Genomic DNA, 15,852 nt, shown 5'->3' on the forward strand with positions numbered 1-15,852 from the left:
TGACCATTCTTTCCTGTTCAACAGCATTCCCGTGGCAAATCAACGCCCCTGCATTTTCCAGAATGTTTTGCAAGAAATCTGAACACTTTTCATAATAATGTTTTGATTTTGTAAATTGTGATCCCCTTTTCTTAGGCAGAATCTAGAACCTTTACTAGAACACAAATGGAAGGATTTTTTTTTTCCTACATGAAAAGGTATTTTAATTTGTGCTACATAGCTTCTTCCTTCCATTATTTCCAAAAAAACCCAATAGAAAATAATTTTAACAAGCCTATCAAAGTCTCCCTATATACTGTTGCTTTATCAGTGCTCTGCCTATGAACAATTTTTTTAATAAATTAGTTTTTCATAATGCCATCATTGTTTTGATTCAAAGTCTGCAATAATTTTTCAGGAAAAAAAATCAACAACAAAACACACACCACAAAGATGGACTAGTAATATAAATGACACTCAGAATAAGACTTTAATAGAACGGAAACAGTGAATTCAGCGATAACTGGAATTCTTCTTCCATACAGTAATAAGTTTTAGAAGCTAAAATCAACCACAGAGATTTGTATCAAAGAGTCTTAATGATGTTTGTATATTTCTTGTCAATAAGATAGCCTTAAGAGCAATTCCTCTTTACCAAAGATATATGACTTCCAGCTATGTAAATCATGACACTTCCAGCAGCATAAATGCTGCAATAATGTTAGTTGTCAAAAGACATGTTACCAGTTAAAATAGATCAAGGGGGAGAAGCTACAAACACCTAATAAAATTTAAACCCAAAGATGCCAATGCTGACAAATCCTTTGACATGTTACCAAAAGCACATCTCTGTAACACTGCAGCTGAAATTCTTACCACTAATGGATTAGTAGGACTACAAATGTTTACTGCCTCCTCATGTTCCTTTTTCCCCTCTATGTTTTCAGCCTGGATTAGAAAACATTTTCCTTAACTCTGAGGAAAAAAGGATTTTCACAATTTTTAAACATACACTAAATCAAAGTGGTTACAGAGATTCCAGGAATCTCAGCATAGTAATGTAGCCACACAATTAAATCAGTACCACAGCAGATGCAATAACCTGCTGCAGAATAGGATGGCTGCTCATTAAAATCTAGAGTTGAAAGTTCAAAGGAAGAACTGGGAGAAGTCAAGCTGTCCTCAGGTCTGAAATACGTTTTGATGAGACATAGAGGTGATCAAGTCAAACTCAATCAAAGGAAAAAATGAATAATCAAGTTAAAAAGGAAAAAAAATCACCACATTACAAAGGTAAAGATTAAGGTAATGCATACCATAAAGATTTATTTATTTTTTTTTTAATTTAGTGCTTCTAAAAAAGAGTCAGATTGACATCAACAGAAACAGAACTCTTTTGTTCCCAGAACAAGCTCAGTACAATCAGCACTAGAAAGCACAGGCTCCTGCCACTGACCAGCCACTCCACTAAACCCAGACCTGGCAGGGGCAACCTTCCTACAGAGATAAAAGATAAATTCATTTTCTGTGTTCATCCTCACATTGTTGCCTCCTGCAAGACCGTCAGCTAGTGAAATAGCTAGTAGTGGTTGGTATGGCCTAGTTTATTGATATCCATACCGCAGAAGGAAAAGGCCAGCAGATGATTTAATAAGAGATTCAATAAACCACTTTAGATCTAAAAGAACATATTTTTGTTCTAATACCGAACATTGAGAGAGCTGTGGATGTAGCCGGTGACCAAAATCCACTAAACCTTACACACTCGTGCATTTTTCTGATGGGTTATAAGCTACCTGCCAATTTCAGTCTAGTTGTGGCCAAATATTTAAAAAAAAATCCAGGTAACCACATCCTTTAATGACACAAAGCCCAGCCCAGGCACTGCCACTGTTCTCTGCTTGGTGGTTCTAAAGAGAGTTCACGGAGCCTTACACACACATTCATACACACTGGGAAACCACTTCAGAAAGTCAGGCTTTTTTCTGTAATCACCTTCCTTTACTAAGGGGTAAAAATACACAAAGAACTGTGGCAAAACCTGTGGCAGCAAGCCTCAGAAACATGAGTTTTCATTGTTGTCTGATAAACAAAATGCAAAATCGGCCAGACACAACTGACTTGGTTCCACAATGCCAGCAAAATAACGCAAGTCACTCCTATGCAACTCTTCTCTCCCTCAGGGTGTTAACTACTACTTGTGCTATTACATCGGAGCGCCTGCCGTCAATGAAATAGATTTCTGTAGCAATCATTTGGCAGCATTGTGCTGCTTCGAATGGTCATCATCTCCAGTGACCTACTGTGAAAATGAAATGTATTTTCTCCTCTTTCTTAGATGTTCATACAGAATCTCAATGAAATTTGAAAATAATTTATACCTGCTTCAGGTGCCATGAAGCCACTTGCTTCCAAGCAGGCATTACCAGCAGCAACAGAAACAGAATCCCAGCAATTAGCAGGCAGACAGAAAAGCCCTGACTGGGGTTTGTCAGCAGTCATACTGCAGCTTACAGAGCCGTGACAGCTGTTAAGACCTTTCTGCATTCGCATTGATGGAAGCAGAGTTTAAAAATTTAGCAGATAACGTGTGGGTCTCCAACCTTCCAGTAGAAACATTTCATTCATCGTTTGCAGCTCTTACAGATTTTACAGAGAGATGTTACAGAGGCTGCAATCAAACTGGCACTTGTCAGAAAAGCTTGTCTTTAATAAGTGTTATATAAGCATACAGAGCTGACCTCCAATGTCAGCGGACAGCATTAACCTCTTACATAAGCTCTTTAGCAATTTGCAACAAATGCATGATTACCAAACTATGGTAGATTACAGAGTTACTGATAAGTGTCATACACCTATAAATTGTCTTACTTACCAGACCAGATTATGACAATCTTTCTATGAGTTACATTATTCTTCATTGATACCCTACAGAACAGATAATTTCACGTAAAAAGGGATAATCAGGATTTCTTATTCTAATTACCCCATATTCACTTTTTAAATGTTTAAAACAAAAAACACCTTCTGCAACATAATCTTCCTTCCCTGTTTCCTGTATTTATTTAATAACATTGAAAATAAACACTGCTTTTAAAATGCAAGGGGTTTGCTCTATAAATAGTCAGTTCCAAATACCGAGTAGTATATTTATAAATATTTGAAAACAGTCAAGCAGAAAAAAGCCTATCATAATATAGAAAGGGTTGCAACATCTCTTCCTCTTCCATCCCTCCTTTTTTACAAAGGAAAGACTAAGTGACCCTTGCATGAATTTACAATATACATATTATTTGTTAAAATATGCATGGCAACTTAGAATCTGAACATGCTGAAATCCATTTGGTTTTTTTCTAGAGCATACAGGTAATTGGCTTTGTTTCTGTTAAGTTTCTGTTAGAAATCCACGTTCATTTAAGCTTTTTGTATGTCATACTGCGTAACTAACTTGCATGCATTTCTCTGCCACCACATTCAGTACTCTGATGTCCCTCTACAACTTGCTTGAAAGCTCTAGGTACAGCTCTTCACAGCAGTCAGTCTCTGCAGGAGGGAAAACCCAAGGCCTGAGCCGTGTAATGCCTTCTCATTTAATAAAGCCCAAAGAGACCCAGATGGCCAAGCAACATCCTCTTACATTCAGGTCATCTTTGGACACTACAAAGACTCCTTACTGCAGATTCCAGTGTAAATATCTGACTTCTTCTCTACTCCCTTGCTGTGCTGAAATACTTGTGTTTTCTCCAGGCAGCCCAGTGCAAGGCATGACGGACTGCCTTCAGTGGGGGTGTATAGGAATGGAGACAAGGGACCAGTCAAATATTAGACACTTGTATGCAGGCTTAATTTTCATTATTTCCCCTCATGTTGCTGTTAATGAGAAGCAAACGTGCACCACCATAAATATTAAAAGGTCTGAGAGACACACTGAGGGCTTAAGCTTACAAAGCAGACAGAATAGTTTTCATGGTCTAGAAACAAAACTGAAGGAAATACTACAGAGGGGAAGCTCATTAAAGTCAAGCTTGCTCGAGGTAGCTAGAGTGTCAATGAAAGAAATATCTCTAAAAATTTCTGCATAAATGGACCATGTTTGGGCCTAATTAACTGTGATTACCCTCTGCTGAAGAAGCATGTGTGAAACTCTGGGCTGTAGAGCTCTTCCAAACAGTTGAGAACATGAGCAATGCAGACTGTCAGCAGTGGTGTGGTTCATGTCATAACATTTACAAACATATACATTGAATTTATTGCAATATTTTTTAGTGGTGGGCTGAAATAAGCAAGGGTGGACAAAATGGTTCTTTTCCTCTCCTTCAGTTCCTAATCACAGCTGGAAAATCCATATGCATATTCATATAATAGGACATTGTTTTGCCTGATGCTTACAGTGCTATCAAACTTTTCTTACTCCTGAGAGGACCAGAGCTCCTGGCATAGATGACAGACAACACTGCAGTGTAAGGCAGACAGACAGACTTGTTTCTGTAACTATGTGTGAGCTATCTGAGCGGTTATAATTATATCCCCCGAGTCAAAGTGGCTATTCACAAGAAGAAGTTGTTCTTAGTTTTAACCATCACCAAAGGTGTTTTAAGCAACCCTATTATACTTTCTGGTATAACATGGACTATGATCCTTGCTGTGGTTGAATGAAGGATTAATGGTTTTCAGCTGATGGGAAGAAAGAACAGCAAAACCTCAGATAACTCTCTGCTCAATTGCAAGAGCAGAATTGAAAACACTCATGCTGCAGTCATTGATTCATTTATCAGGTTTTCCCTAGGACTCCACCCTGTTCAGTAAATAAGATGGATGACGCTCACTTGGTGAACAAAAAAGTATTCTATTTTATTCTGTCTCCCTTATTCAATATGATGCCACAGGTCTTTAATGTCACTTAAAAAAACCTGCTTTGAATACCTCATTTTTAATTTCTTCATAAGTTTGGTTTTTTTTCTGTCATGCTTTAACCTGTATCATTTGAATGACTAATAGCCACCAATCAATTTACCATCAGGATGTAAAGTGGTATTCCCTTATCTCCAGTGGAGAACTGAGGCATAGGAGTATGTCTAACCTGTTATCACAGGGTGTCAAGAATGTGACATAAAGGCATCCACAGAATTTCAACAAGCCAGTAGCAGCTTGTCTGTAACATTGGAATTCACTTTGGATTATTTATCCTGCTGCCCAAAGCTAGCTGTGCACAGCATTTCAGTTGTTCTTATAATCCATTGTCCCTGCAAATGCAGAGGTTTTACACTCATTTGGGTAGTCTTCTCTAGTTACTTTTTCCTGAGTATTTGGCATTCTATTGCACTTTGAATGATGCAACTGATACCACATAACTCAGTATATGGCAATTGTGCAACACAGGCCTCTGGATTCACTAAGGAGTTTAATGTCCTACCCCACTTTTTAAGAAATCCTGTGAGTAGGGGTATGAAAAATAGGTTACTGAGAGATAACCATGAACTAATAGCAAATAATCTAATTCACAGTAACCTGGTTATCTAATTATATGAATTATGTTAAGCACATCTCTATTAATAGGTTAAATTATTCATGTGTCTACGTGACAGAACAGAGGTTTTCCAAGGTGACCTATAACTGCAGTGGCTTGACTTTTCACTATATGCATTCTGCAACCCAGAGAGAACAACCTGCATTCAAGATCCTCCATCAACATAAAGCACTGATACTCATCATATATCCTCATAATGAATAGAGTAACATACGTTTGAGGGGTTGGAAATTATGTGATCCTCTAAGTTAAAGACCGTACCATAATATCAATGCAGAAATAAAGGATTTGCCAAACTCTTATTAATTTGATTGTGGTGTTATTTTGTATGCACTTGGGCTTATTTGGGTGTACGTACACACACACACACACGCAACAACATGAAAAAAGCTACCCAAGCCACAAGTCTGCATGGTTAAGACCTTTTTCTAAAGGAAACTATCATCAGCCTCCTACTAGAATTCTTATAAATCATAACTTCTACATATATGGTTTAACATCTGTATAAGGTATATAGTAGCTGTTTGAAAATTGTTAGTGCTGTGAAGTACTCAATGTTGAATAATGCACAGCAGGGGTAAAAGAAGTGCAACTTCAGTTTGTGTTTGTTTACACAACTCAGTAGGTCCTGAATGTCTTTCAGTATGCATGACATCCAGTGTAACAATAACACACACTAAGAGAGGATCCATCTGAAACAGTGTCCCAGGCAAGCTCTGTATTTTTCCTCCAATAGGTTTTCATTTATAAACTAAGTCCTGAATATGAAAAATATATATTCAGGTCACTCAAGTTGATAAGGGAACGTTTCTTATATTATGATAAAACAAAGGTGATGACTCAGTGTTTCAGCTTCCATAAGTACTCTTTAAAATTGGTTCTATTGATTACAGTGAAAACAAATTTCCTTCAACCACCTGCATTTCCTTGTATTGAATAAGAAAACACACTTGGCATATATTTGGGATGCATAACTGCATTTATTACAATCTCATATTTTATTATGCACTTGATTTGTAAAAGTCTCAAAATTATGGAAAAATGCTCTGATGTATTATTCTGTTTTGAAAAGATGCAGATTACATATATATATATGCAGGCTACTGCTACAGCTGAATTTCTTTTACTAATGACAATAGAGTGATAAAGGTCAAATTATCTTCCATTCTTATAAGCTTTGTTATTTCTAAAATCATTTTTATCCCAGGGTTTTCTGAGTAATGGTTTAAAAAGACTCTTTAAATATTAAACATACCAAAATATTGATGGATTAAATGAGACCTAGTTTCATAATCATAATGCACAGTGTTTAGTGCACAATGTTTTGAGTGTACTTAGTACCAGCTTTCAAGAGGATGCCTTGCAATTTAAAATAGACTGTTTCATTATTGTAGATGTTTTCTCCTTTTGAAAACATTTAGTCATTCAGATATATTTTTTTTTAATTTCCCGGTTCCTAAACCCCTGGTGGGATAATCTCATACCAGTCCATATGGGGAAGGCAGTTTTGTGGACCAACAAATCCTACAATTATTTGATTTGATCTAAGAAGAATTTAATTGAAAAAACACAAAGTCGTTAAGAACGGTTCTTATACACAACCTAGTTAACATAAATGACAGAGTTTAAAATAATGAAAATTGTTATGACCAGTAGATGAACCCATTTTCATATTAAGTAAATCCAGGATTTTCTTACGTATACAGTACCCATCTTGGTCACAGATGATGGTTAGTTTTGTACCAAAGGAAGTGAACAGCTTCTAACAGCTATTACGCACACAGTGTAACACACACATATGTGGAGTATAAAAAAGCACTGTTAAACAGGCACATGCCATAATCCAGGTAAAGTATCTGAGGCAACAAAAATTCTCCTCAGAGATATTACATTGAAGTGGGTTTTCATTTCAATATATAAATCTAAAAAAGTTATTCTAGGCTATAAAAATAAAAATAATGAAACTGCAGTGACTCATCTAAGCAAAAAAGCTGTACGAACATGAAGCTTTTATTGCCTTTGCAATTAAAGCAAGTCTTTAGCATTTAGCTAGCATTAGAGAGACTTAAGACAGAGAAATTATTAGGCTACTGAAATATATTCAAAACCACAAAGAAGTTTGTCTAATTCAGGGGTGTTCTTGTCTTCTAAAAGTACGAACATCTTACTGAAGCTACTTCATGTTTTGCTGCTTTTGAACAAACTGTGGGTGAAAAAGACATTTCCTATGTACACAAAAGAACAGATTTTAGTACTAGTCTTTAGGCAGTCAAAGCTCCAACATTCTTATTAGGGACTCAAAGATATTTTCTGGTAGAAAACACATTTTTTGGGGTAGAGGGGGGGGGGGACCATGAGGATTTTCCTAATCAGCTTTTTCTTAAATCTTTCAAGGTAGATGAAATTGCACGTCATTTCACTTCATTTCAAATAGAAGAGAAAAAACTGTACTTGTAAGAGGGGAACTCTATGCCCCGCAAAATCTTCCTGTCAAAAAATCTGGTCGGCGCATCACTCTTCTACTGCAACATAATGAATCACTTCACTCAGAAAAAGAGTAACAATACCCATTGCAATTCATGTATTATTTTTATGCAAGTTTGTTTGATACTTTCTGAAAACACTCACAACCAAGTTTTTCTTCATGAATATCTGCAGAAGGAGAATTTCAGAGTTAGTTCTATTTACAAATACCAATGACCAAAAATACTTGTACAGGCTATAGCATTTATATACTCGAGGAGGAGTAAGAACAGGATCTCACAGAGTATCCAAGCAACTAGACTAACTATCCAAGCAACTATACTATATAGCAACTAACTAACAAGATATGAATCCTGAATAGCTGGGAATAAAATTCCAGAGTTAAAATTTCATACCACTGAACTGACACGTTCAACTTGCAAAGCAAATAAAATCAAGGGCTAAAATAATCAACTAACTTTTTTTTTTCTGCAAATTATCCTCTCAGTCCAGGTATTTTTCTTATATTTGCAAATACCACAGTAACGTAGATAAGTTGTTTTGCAAATTAGATAAATTGTTTGCTGCTCCTGAGTAGAAAGTTCTTGTTGTTCTTGAGATAGCAGTAAGCCTTTCTAATATGCCACACATTGGTTGTTTCATGCATAGAAATGACAAACCCAATCTTCACATTTTCTACACCACAGGTATATTGCTAAAGCTTACCATCATTTCTCTGAGAATGTCTCCCTAACCAATAAAACCAGTTTACCATTTATTTCAGTTTATTCAATGATCTCCTGGGAAAACCCACATTCTTGATGTAAATCAATATAATTTGTGCTCAAATTCCAACACAAATTATTGTACATATTCTGTATGTTTGAAACATACTGTATATATTTAAATTATCAATGTGAAACTATCGTGATTACCTGATCTTATCTATAAGTTTTTTAACCGGCATATGATATGTACTATTTTGGTAGCTCTCCATTAAATCTAATAGTTACCCTATGTGCTGGGTTTGGCTAAGATAGCAATTTTCTTCACAGTAGCTAGTATGAAGCTACGTTTTGGATGTGTGCTGGAAGCAGCATTGGTAGTAGAGGGATGCATTCATTATCACTGAGCAGCACTTACACAGAGCCGAGGCCCTTCCTGCATCTCACCCCAACCCCACCAGTGAGTAGGCTGGGAGTGCCCAACAAGTCAGCTGGGACAGCTGACCCTGGCTGACCAAAGGGGTATGGCATCTTGCTCAGCATATAAAGCTGTGGGAAGAAGGAGGAAGGGGGAGACGTTTGAAGTGATGGTGTTTGTCTTCCCAAGTAACCATTACACATGATGGAGCCCTGCTTTCCTGGAGGTGGCTTGAACACCTGATGAGAAGCAGTGAATTAATTCTTTGTTTTGTTTTGCTTTGTGCTTTACTTGACTTTTGCTTTACTTATTAAATTGTCTTTATCTCAACTCTGGAGTTTTCTCGCTTTTGCTCCTCCAATTCTCTTCTCCATCCCACCGGAGGAGAGTGACCGAGCAGCTGCGTGGGGCTTACTTGCCAGCTGGGGTTAAGCTATGATACCCTAGCTTTGGATGCTTCCACTATATTGAAAGAAACACACAACCAAGATGACCCTACCGACATTTGACTGACACATTTGATCGTTCACAAGTTGAAGACATTGTACATATTCTACAGAAACAGTGTTTGGCACCAAATCTGCCAGGCCATCTCACATGTAGTATGACTCATGATGCAGACCACTTCTTGGACTGTAAATATGCAAGTTTAAGAAGGCTCCAGAAAAGTAAACACTGTTTTAGACTGGTTTATTTTATTCACTACCTGATTATTACTGCTCTCTTTACACCTTTTGAAAGTTGTGTTCCAAATTATCAGTTGATTCTTGCTCAGGTCAAAACACACTGAAGACTAATCAGATTAAATGCCTCCCAGGCCTCCTTTTTGGTGACCACATAAACTCTTTTTGAGGAAAATAACTGGTAAAGCTTGAATAATACCTTAAGTGTCTGCGATACTCACTGATAAGTGACAGTAACGTTTTGTTGGTTTTAACTTTAGAGTGAAAGGTTCAAATATCAGTTGGACTTTAAATTCCATGAAAGCAGGAAAGAAAAAAAATGAAATATTTTAATATGCTTTTCTTTAGTATTCTTAATATACTTTTCCTCTTTATCCTAATAGAACACTGTCTTCTGTAGTGCTGATTTCTGTAGGTTTTCCAATTCAAAAATTCAGAATAGGTTAATGTTTCAAACCCCACTGCACTCTTTATGAAAATATATGAGAAAATAAAAGAAAAATCAGAACTGTGCTCCTAATTAAAGGGCAAATAACTGCAAGTTGCTTTAGCAAGAGCCACTAATGTTACTGAAAAGAAAATAATGCTAAATTAGAATGGTGCAGAATTACTTCTTTCATACTCTAAATTATCTCTGAATCTTTGAAGCAATACAGCGGTTTATACTTCATCTTTGTTATCTGCCCTTTAAATCCGTTAAAATCAGAGCTAAATAATAGCAAGAGTTATTCCTCACTGGAATAACTGAGGATACCATCTTGTCAGCAATACACTGCTCACGCTATGGGAAGAATTTTTCATTCTATTTATGTACCATGACATTCAAAGCTACCAGATTTTAGTTTTGTTATCTAGATGAACAACAAGACCAGTTTCTCATTAACACGTACATTGGGTCACAAAATTACAAGGATTTTAAAATTTTATGTATTCCTTAATAGAAATCATAATCCACTGTTGTCTGTGACATCGCAGCTGGTTACTGTGGGGATGCTGAGAGTGCTGCAAATAGAGGATTATTACTCCAGGTGAAAGGAAAAAACTGCAGGAATAGATTAGCTGTAATAAGGGGTAAAGATCCTGCTGTTTGTGAAAAAGCTGTAGAAAAAACAAATGAGAAGAAGATAGGCTGCAGGTGATATATACAGACAGAATTGTTTAATCAGACTGTTTTCAACCAGGTTCATTCAAACAAAAGAGTCTGTGTTATGTTAAAACAACTAGGGGTTTAGAGTTAGTGACAAAGGGTCAAAATATTCACTGTCAGGAAAAAACCTCTTACCTTCCAGTTCATCCTGCAGGTTTTCAGTACTTCATGGCAAGAAATAATTTTTCCAGTTCAAAGACAAATCATTAGATTTAACTCCATGTTTTAACATTAAGAACAAAATGTAACCATACCTGTATTTCAGACTGAATTAGGATTTCTGCAAATGAAACACCTAGATAGATTTTTTGTTAAATTATCCATCTAGTTTATTTCTCTATCTATATTCACCAGTTCATATAACTAAATTCATGTAATCATAAGGGAAATCTTAAAAAGACTAATTTTTATCTTGCTCTATTACAGTCAGTTTTCAGAAAACCTCAACAAAACTTCTCCTTTTGGGTAGAACAGATGTATAGATCACCTATACCAACTCATCACTACATTGTCCGACCTGATGATCCACCAGTCTAGGGAGGTTGTAAAGGTGGTGTTTTAAATTCACTGTCGCTTCTGAGCAGATGATTATCACATAGAAGAACCTAACTTCCCCAAGGGCAATGCAACAGATCATAAAATAAGGTAACTGCGTCCATATAATGTACCATTTTCCCTACGGACATAGAGTGATTGATTGATTGATTAATTGTAGTTATTAAACCAGAATATCCACCCTCTGCCTTGTCACATCTCATTTACAATCTGTTTGTTGTCATAGGCAAAGTCATTTCATATATATCTTCATTTGAGAGGCATATTTTTGTTGTAGATGTGAGGATAAAAGCCAAAAGATAAAGCACAGCAGCAGAATCCTAAGCTAAACAAATGGAAGGGATTTTAGATGTTGGTTGTGTTCATAGTATCAGTCACAAATTACAAATATACTCATTGCTATTGAAATCAGCGGCAGCAGAATGAAATCACCATTATCTCAAATGTGATAATGCAAAGCTCAAACTATTCTCCTTCAGGTTCTGTGTGGCAACATACTGCAGGTATGTCCTGAATCCTCACTAAAAAGGCATTATCTCCCTATCAACGTGACCAGCAGAGGTCTTGATACCTTTCTTCCCTTTACTAGATGTTCTTAGCTGAAAAGATCAGTACCAAAACTATATTGTGGAGAAGTTGAAGGACAAACTTCCCTCTGTTCTTATTTAACTTCCCCGTTCCCATTTTCGCAATTTCTTCTTTCTCCTTGGTTTCTAACATCCATTGCAATTCACTGCCTCTTGTCCTACTTTTAATACAAATCCTTATTTAAAGGATTTATTTCTATTGCACCTTTGCATCAAGCTCTGTTTAACCTGGCCTTCCCCCTATACAAATACAACGTCCGAAGTGACCTGAATCTGTGCCATATTTGCAATAGGCGTCAAGGTCTCACTTGTGAGATATCATGGAAATGACTTCTTTATTCCACAGCTATTTATGCCTATTACTTTCCCGGGGAATTCTGCAAAATTCCAATGCCCTGTCCATATTTTTTAATTATCTTAAGAGATGAAAATAAACAAATGAGCTTATCTTACACTGAATCCATAAGCTGACAGAATCTTCCCCAAAGTGAGAGTCTAGGAGGTCTTTTTTAGTGTCTATCCATTAAAATCACTCTTTTTGCACCATTAGGTGTGTAAGAGTCCATGTGTGAATTACTACCAGCAGCCTAGAAGTCCCAATTAGAAAGATGACGACCTTCTGCTAGCCATTAATGATGTGCATATCACAAGACAAGTAAAATTATTTGAAAAACTAGTAACCAATATATGCCAGATATTTAAATATTAAAGCAAACATAACTAAACCTAAAATACAAATTCATCATTACTTCATATCATGTTTGTTGCCATTGTAAACCCCGCTATAACCACTCCTCCTTTCATCCAGTTATTGTATTCACTCAAGACCAATATCACCACTAAAACAGGAAACTAAAAAGGTGGTTAAAGAATGCCAACAGGTTCACTAAATGGAAAAGGAGCTCTACCATCAAAGAGTCTTCACAGAAGCAGTTATAATTCTTAGCCATGCCTGCTACATGTTCAGGGATGAAGCTGCAGCATTTGTTCCCTATCTGAGTATGAATAAGACAGTATCACACAAGAAAACTTTCTCACAGGACCAAATCCAAAACCATTTAAGTCTTAAAAAAACCAAACAAAAACCTCATCTAATTTCTGAGACTTGCTAGGCAGACACAGACAACTACTGCAGCAAACAGAACACTAATTTTATATTCTCCCAGCACCATTGGCTACTTAATAAACAAACTGACAGTTTTCTTTTCTACCTGATGACAAGAAATAGTCCCATACAGGCCACATTACAATGTTCTCATCATACAGTGCTAAAAACCAATCACCACATACAACCAAAACCATAGGTACGCAAATTATATCACGTTGCTCCAAGATAGAGCCAGCATACCACAGCTTCACCAGCAGAGTGTAGTAGCTTGCAAGAAGAAAAAAAAAATCCTTTATCTTTGAGGTTTCCTGTCTCATTCACTCTCAAAAAATAAAAGCAAACAAAACCAAAAAAGATAAAATACTTCAGACTATTTTACACATGCTCCAAGCAATACAATGAACAAAGACTCTAGAGAGATTAGCATGCTTATACTAATTGTGTTTAGCATTTTACATTTTATAAATAAGCTATGGGGCAACTGTATCATCTTATGAAATTGCAGTGGTTAGGATATATTCCCAAAAGTATAAACATTTGAGTTTGGTTAAGTTCTTTACTTGTATTGCCTCAGGCACCAATGGGTTTATCCTTCACATGGCTAAAGTTGGCATTTCTCAAGATCATGGAAAGCTCATGATGCCCTTCAAAAAAAAAAAAAAAAAATCAACCTGCTTTTGCAAGGTAACTTGTCTAATGCGAAAAATGTCTGTGGGTGTTTTTTGGTTTTGTTTGGTTTGGTTTGGTTTGGTTTTTTTTACTATGTAGTGAGTAAAATTGGTCTTTCATGGTGATTAAATTGGGGTGAAAAGCCAGGTTAGCAAGGGAGGGGTTGCTGAGTGGAAATTTGTATTCACCTACAGGTTTGATTCACCTTTGCAGACAGAAATCCATTAGGTGGTACAGAGCTCCACCAAGGAACAGAATACTAACAAAGAGAAAAGATTAAAACAGAATTATGCAAACAAGACAGCAAATACTTTCTTTGGGACTAGAAGAAAGCTATATCATTCAGCCACAGCAATAAGACAAACCCCAAGAATACCAGCAAATAGGCACAACTTTTACTATTATCCACAATTCATAGCCTGTACGTGTCATGGTGAAGAGAAAATGAGTTAAATAAGCAAAGAGAAGATATTTGGTGGATAGTGGTCTCAGGATAGGCACAGTTATGTCTTCATCACAAATCTGGAGACTTGTAGTGAATGGATGCTTTCACTGAAAAGGCCAAATAAAGATTTTATTTTCATGATATTCCATTTTTTGAGCGAACAAAATGGTTAATGGTTAGGCAGAATGATTTATGTATTACCAGACTGGAGTGGCAAACAGGGTTACGCAGCTTCTTTGTTGATGAGATGAATAACCTTGAGCAAGTAATAACATCTGTGCATTTATCAATAAACAAAATAGTTTATTGTGAGTTTTTTAAAGCAGAAGCTATCCTCCATGTGTCTGTCCATCTCCTATCACAGCAGTCTCAGATGGGCTTGGCAGACCATGCTGTAATTCAGTTCATCAGCATCAATAGAAATAGAACATGTGGAAATTGGCTATGAGACCAAGAATTTCAAATATTTTTTTTTTCTATATAACTTAAGAGGTTACAGTACAACCGGTGCTAAAAGATCCTTACAGCTAAAGAAGTTTGGAAGATTTTGTTTATAACAAAACATAGAGAATACTGCTGGCTGCTGAAAGGATACAGGGTTGTTCATGTCAGCAAAAGTATGTCCCTCAGAAATCTAAGTCGCTAGCAGTGGTGATATTATTCCTATTAAACAGAAAGCAGGGAAAGGACTTCAGATCCCAATGAATTACCTTTCTCCAGCTTATGCCTTTTCATCCTCAGTATCAAGAAACATCCCCAATATCAGGAACTGCTGGTCCAGTGCCTGGGTTATTTTCCAGCAGGTCACCACAAGGAAACCTCTGTAAGGTTGATTCTTCACTTCTCAAGCCAAACCAGGGACAGTCACAAGAAGCCAAGAAATCTGCAATGTGGAATGCCACAGGCTTCGGGTTGGGTGTCAGCTCAAGAAACAGGACAGAATGGTGACACCCTGAAATAAAACGAGCTTTTAACTCCAAGGGGCCAAGGATTTACTTTCTGTTTGACTGCCATTTCAAGAAAGGATCCTTTAGAGAGGAGGACCTATTAGAAAAAAATGAAATTAAAAAAGTTAAAGCAACAAGGCACCTCACTGTATTTACAAATATGTGAAATTACTGTTATGCAGAGTTCGTTTCCTTGGTTTCACAAACTGGGGAAAGAAAAGTGCTGTTTCCATGTTTCATTTACTGTTTTTAGGATATAGTGCTTCATACCTGTTACACATACGGTATTAAGTACCCAACAGTGAAAATAATCTGTAAGAGATAATATTTCCCCTATGATTTGTCTCCTCAGAAGGCATTTTAGCTGGAAGAGAACAAGAAATAGAAGTGGAATCACAGATGAGGAATCATATCTTTCAGACTCATTGGTCCAAGCTGATTTGGAATTAATTATTTTGTTACGTTGAGGCTCTGGCCAGAATTCAGATCCCGAACAAAGCATGCCTATCCAACATCCCGCCTCTTACTGATTGCTGGAAAAGGATGTAGTAGTAGATATAAAATGACCTAATAAAATCCTGAACAGAATAAGGGAGAAG

Source organism: Falco rusticolus, chromosome 11 (assembly GCF_015220075.1).
Source record: "Falco rusticolus isolate bFalRus1 chromosome 11, bFalRus1.pri, whole genome shotgun sequence".
Lineage (NCBI taxonomy): Eukaryota > Metazoa > Chordata > Aves > Falconiformes > Falconidae > Falco > Falco rusticolus.